Here is a 6,562-nt window from a genome sequence, read left to right on the forward strand (position 1 = left end):
TGAGACTTTTCTCTGTTTTCCCCGCTAACCACAGCCTATGTGTAAAACCAGGTAGCAGAAATTTTAGCCCACATCTCTATTAAATTGGGTAATGACTATTCACCATGCAGTTTTTGGCAAGTAAAGACAGGGCAACTGTTCAAGAAAAACAAGAAATTTCCTGCTGTATATGAACTGCTCATAAACACTTGAGCCCTGGCACTTTTTACTCAAACCCTGCAGGTCTCAGATGCCTAGTATTAATAGACACTGCTAATTACAAGCAGTGTGGTTAAAGCAAATGCTTAGCCATACAGAACATTAATTGACACTGTTGTTGGGGAAAAGGAAGGGCTGTGTGTGTGGGGAACTGTTTTCCCAATGAGAAGGCCCAAGTCACTGCAGTTTTTGCTGTTTTATTCATATTTTCCCCAAACAGGTCTAGATTTAGACTGCATTCTCTGCCTTAGAAGACCAAGGAGGGAACTGTGATTCCGCAGTTCCTTTCTGGCTCCCTTGGTTCAAGGTGGGAGGTAGTCTGCTAATGACCTGTTACCACCAAGTTTCCACAGCCATGCTGGCCAGGCCTTTAGGGGTGTGAAGTCAAGGCTTGGTTCACTGCCTGCACTGTAGTTCTGCTACTTTCTACCTACCTGTGTCTCATGTATGAATACTTTCTGCCCCTATGCCTCACTCAGCTGTGCTGGGCATCACCGCAAAAAAAAAATCAAACAGGACCTCCCATTCTTGTCTGATGTATTCAGAGGATTTGTGCTAGTTGACTCTTTTACACATCTCATACCTCTGGTCTTTGTTCAGTAGCACAAAGCCTGTCTTTGGAATAGGAGATTTATCAGCTTGTTCTGGCTGCTTCTTACCTAAGGAGCTGCCATTTTAACTTTTGACAATACTTGGAATCTCATTCGGTCAATTTACCAGCTTTTAGGATAAAATTAAGAATGATAGGAGCACCTTGGGTCAAAAGCTAGGAGACTAATGAAATTGACTTGACTGAGGAGGAGATATAAGACTTAGTGGTTGTAATACATCATGTGCTTACACAGAGGAAAGGCTGTTAGATGTGCTCCCTAAGAATTCATCTTTTCCAGAGTAAAGCTAGTCAAGAGCTAGAGAAATTATCATCAGCAACAGAAAACTCTTAGTACATCCTGTTCATTCAGTATCTCCAACTGCGTGGGAAGGATTTTACCTTTATGACAAAATTTAAAGAATAGAGAGACTAAGTCTAGGAAATCGCCGTAGAAGTTAAAGTTAATTTTTCTTCATTTCTCAAGAAGAATTAAAAATTTAGTGACTGAAACAGACAGCTTTATTGTTTTTTCCCCTGATTTGCTATTGTGCAGCAAGTAAAAACAAAGTGTTACAGAAGAAAGGGGCAAATCCCTCAATTTATGGAGTGTCCTGTGGCTTTGCATAGCACATAAGGGGTTAGGATTCAGCAAGTTTCTAACAGAAGTCATGGCTTACTGTGGGATTGTATGGGGGGAATGGAGCAAGGCTGAAGGAAGGACAGCTGAGGCACTTACAGTTTAGATCTTCCAGTCTCCCTGTAAAGTGGAAGCAAAAAAGAGTGTGGGGTATTTTTAACCTCTGTATTTGTATTTAAGGTAGGTGGGCTTTGCAGATAAACTGTGCTGTCTGCAAGGAGGGAACTGTGTGTTGCCTGGTGAACCTGCAGAGATGAAGTGTCTGAAATGAAGTATTTTCTAACAACGTCATTAATATATTAATTACTAACAGCATCAGCTTTACATAATAACACTATAGCCTCATTTGATTAGTTCTGGTGTGAGAATGGACATTTTATAACTCCCTTCCTCCTGCACAGAGCACAGCAGCCGCTCATGTATTTTTAAGTCTGTTACACACATCCAGCTGTAGATCTTCCTCTGTACAAGAGAGGGCAGCCTAGTCCTGGTAATAGTGCCTGCGGAGCTCTGGACATCTGGAAAATCTGTTACCTTATTTGTGACGCTTGAGTGTAAAAATTACTGGATAAATTGAAAATTAATCTTTGTTCTTCATTTTATGGGGGACGGGAGACTACTCTGAGACTTCTTATGTTTGAAGGAAAGTTACAAAATAAAACCCTTTGTTTTATTCATGGGAAATTTCTGCTAATGCGATACAAATATGTGGGTTTCTTCAGTGATAAATTACTTTACAACTTGTAGTGTGAAAGCCGAGCTGAATTAGAGCCCTGTGTCTGGACTGTTCTCATCAATTTTGGTTCCTCAGCAGGGATTTGGCTTTTGATCACACACTTCTTAATAGATCCAAGTATCTAGACACTATGGCCACTTGTGTTTAAATCCTTGCTGCTTGGGTTTATTTCATGCATCGCTTTTTGGTCTTAAAAGCTAAGAGGTGCAGTGCCGGGTCAGACTGAAGGTCTGCATTGTGTAGTAATCTGTTTCTGCAAGTTAGTAGCAAATGCTTAGGGAAGGAATATAACAAATAGGGTTAATGCAGAGGGACCGTTGTCTGACATACCTTCCCACCTTCCAGCAGTCACTGGTCTAAAACAACAACTTATTGAGCCGGAGTTTTTATCTTGACAGCCACTCTTTCTTTCCTCTGAGGACATTCCATGTGCTCAGTGTACCTGAGACTGGGAAGACAATTTAAATATTTTCCTTGTTTAATTTTAAGGACTATTTTGCTGTCTGAGATGGACTTTTTCCATTCCTGAAACTTTCTTTCTTTTGCCATTCTTTTTTTCCCCCCTTTTTTCCTTTCTTTTTGATTTTCTTTCTTTAGTCTTTTTCTTACAATCTTAGAAATAACGCCAGCTGAGTCTCAGAATCATGCCCTGTTTTCTGCCATAAGCCCAGGTGCCTACTGAGACTGAGATTTTGTCCAAGTTTCAGATCCATCAAGTATCCTTCCTAGACTTGTTTATAAAAGTTATCTCTATCTTTTTGTCTGTTGGTTCCTTTTAAAATGCACTGGTATGTCCCCTTAACTCTATTCCATTTCATTTTTATTTCAATATATTTCATAATATTTGTTTGTCTATTTCAAGATACCTGTTTCAGGAGTGTCCCTTCTGTGTTGATGTCGTCTCCAAAAATTCTCCTAAAATGTCCAATGAAAACCAGACTTCAGTGATCTGGTTTGCTGAGATATAGGAAGCTGAGTTCTCAGAGCCAGCACTAATCCTCAAAAAAAAAAGAATTTTAAATAATTTAATATATTAATGCATATTTTGTATTTTATATAGTATATATAAGTATATAAATCAACATATTTAATAATAAAAATAATAACATCTCATTATCTTGAAAGAGCAAGGGGAAAGGACTGTTTCATTGCAGAGGCTACATTAACAGTAATTAGATATGAAAAAAGGAAGAAAAAATGTTTGGAGAAAATCTTCCTCATTTAACTTTCATCAATCAAGATGTCCCCACAACTTTCCTTCATCCTGAGTCTTGTCATTACTGCCTGTCTGGCCTGCCCATGCTCTTGCTACTTGGGCCTTGCAGTTTTCATGGGTGAAGGCCACTCTTACCTTTAACATTCCCCTTACGTGAGACCTTCATGCTTTGTCTAAAATACTGTGGAACACAAAAATGAAAGGGGAGCTCATGAGTGCAGGCAAGCTGTATGCTAGTTGACCTATGGCTGTTTTCTGTTCAGCTTCTGCTCCTAAGCTTAAAGCTCCTGCTATCCAACACTGTGTAAGTGCCTGTATTCGTCGGTGCAGAGTGGCCTTGCTAAAGAGACAGAGTTCTGGCATCCTTTGCTAGCACATCAGTGACATTAATTTCTTTGCCAGTTAGTATAATAAGTAAGCATGGGCCTTCTGGATTTTCCTACCTTAAAGCAACTCTCATACGTGATAAGATGTTGGCAACATGGGTATTTCTCAGTACGCTAATTACAGCATTATGGTGATTTATGCATGATTTACGGATCAGCTAAACCACAGTCTTGGTGTGAATGCCTTGGTTAGCTGTGGAGGTGATGTGTTCATGGAAAGCAATGATTTGACTCTAGGGCTAAGTTTCAAACCCACAAAGTTCAAATGGGTTCAGAATTTACTCACACACGTTCTCACATTCCTCTTATTTTACAGACAAGGGTAATGATCCTAAAAGCAACTGACTTGCAGCATCACTGGAGTGAAAAATTGAAGGGTTGTTTTCCAAGAAATCTGACTCTGTACAGCTGGATCAATAGTCAATATTTCCAGGTCTTGGCTGCCTTGCTTCTACCTAATTTTTACCATTGCATGTCACAATAAAGCGCAATGTGGAAGACCCTCTGGGATCTGGAAGGGAAAGGAGGTCAAGAAACCATACCTTCTCTCAATGCTCTCTGCTTTCTAATATACAATATGTATTGAAAATTCAAGCACTCAGGTAGGTTTATAAATTGGATGGAGATGTGCAACTCCTTGAAAAACTGAGAGTTGATCTCTGTTATTTGCAAAGATACTTGTACAGCATAGGTACTTTGCTCAGCAGAATTATCACAGAACTCTCCAGGCTCATGTAGTTGCCTGTTTGTAAACTGGTGACCGCTGCCCAGTCTTTAAAGCTAAATTTCAGCCTCATGCTAATCTAACTTTTCTAGTTATACTTTGTATCCTTCCCCAAAAATTGTTGTGATTGATTTTTTTAACCCTGCAAAAAATTCTAGTAAGCTTGAATCAAATTAATGGAGCACTGGAAAAAAATGTTTCAAAAGTTTGTGCCAACATTTTGAAAAAATGGTGAAGCAGGTCCCCTTGCCATCCAGTCCCATGCCTTGAAAGCTTCCTTGATGCAGGAGTGGGTTGTTTTCCCTCCTCCTTTTACCCCTCTGGAAATTCTGCTTCTGGGTGAGACTGATGTGACCAGGACCAATCCTTTACAGCTACCTCTGATGGAGAGATGATGAAGGTATAGTGGGTGATAGTCTCTTCTGCATCAGCAGTGCTCTGCTTTACAGTTGCTGGAGTGAGGGGAGGTCAAACAGCCAGGGTTTTATGAAGGTCAGTCCCAGACTTAAGAGTAGTCAATGCTACAGACAGCTACTTGTGACTAAGCAAAATGGCTCTATGGCCGCACTGTCCCAGTCAGGCTACATGTTGGAAGGGGAACAATTACCTGGCAGGCACATGGATATGTCAGGAAAACTGAGGGGGGGGGATTAGTAGCAGAGGCCTCCTGACCAGCAATATGTGGCTGATTTGTGACCACAGATGCCACTTGGGTGGTGCAGACAAGCTCTGGCTGCTCTCAAGAATTTGTCCAAGTAGCTCTTTAGAAATTCCACCTGGCGAGACTGAAACCAAACCTTTTCAGGACATTGTCACTGACTTCCTCAAACATCTGTAAATAGCTGGTTTGTATATGTTCATGCACCGTGGAGGATAGAGTTTAGATTTTTTTACTAAGGTTATCTTTTTGACACAGGGCCAGATTGTCAGGGAGTCAGATCTATGCTGGGGAGAGCTGTTTGGTTGACTCAGTGGGTGGCATTCTCATAAGAGAATAACAATTTCTTTGTGTTGTTTGCTTTATTGTACCTTTATTCTTAAGGAAAGGACCCACTGTGTTTATATATGAGCAGATTGTTCTCCTGTTTTTGAAAGTTATGTGTTTTCATCCTGAACACTGCTTCTCTACCCAACCTTTACTAACACCACCCCAAAAATCAAATAAAAAAACAAGACAACCCAGAAATATAAGGGCAGGTCGACAATGGCTTCATTCATTTTGGAAAATCCTTACGTAATATCTAAAATGAAAAGGATCAGTAAAAAAAATCATTCCTATTCATCTATTTTCTGTCATTGATTCTTTTGGCTGCTGCTGCATAAGAAACAGTGAGAACCTGTAATAAGTCATCTCCTTTGCAAGAAGAAGCTATAATTTTGACATTTCACGTGTCTGAATGACTTTTTTTCTTGCTGTTAGCTAGCAATGAGTAATGGAAGTCATGTTTTCTCAGAGCAAAATAATAATAAACTGGATTTTAATTGATCTGTTTCTACAAGAAATAAAAGAAATAGCAGGAAACCAAAAATAAACACAAAATTTAACAATTATGTCTTGAAAATTTGTTGTCAGACAAAATGGCAGATTTGGTAAAATTTAGTGCAACTGGTAAGAAAATGTGGGCATATACTGATTGTAGACAAAATGAGAAGGGGGTGGATCGCTCAATTTTCTGATAATTTAATGAACAATTTTCTGTCAGGAGCCTTTGTCGTGTGAGGTTTTTGAGTAATTCTACTTGGGTTCTCAAGCAATTTACAAGCTCCACAAACCTAATTGGTCTTTTTTAAGGTTTTTTTTTTTTCTTTTTTCATTTCTGAAAGAAAGGGAAAACAAAAGAAAGTAGTTTAATTACGCTTGGATTGAGAAATCAAGTGTATTAAGAGCAGGGCATTCTAAAATATTGAACACTCATGGGTAACTTTTCCCCTGTTGGCATATTACTTAGATAAAATTTGCCTTCTTTCTGTTTGCTTTCTATATTGTCTCCAAACATTCTGTTTTTCTTTCTTTCTTCTCACTATTACAAATTAATGTTCTGATAAACTCTTATATATTAATTAGCATTCAGC

The sequence above is a fragment of the Phaethon aethereus genome, assembly GCF_964289735.1.
Source record: "Phaethon aethereus genome assembly, chromosome: 2".
NCBI classification, from domain to species: Eukaryota; Metazoa; Chordata; class Aves; order Phaethontiformes; family Phaethontidae; genus Phaethon; species Phaethon aethereus.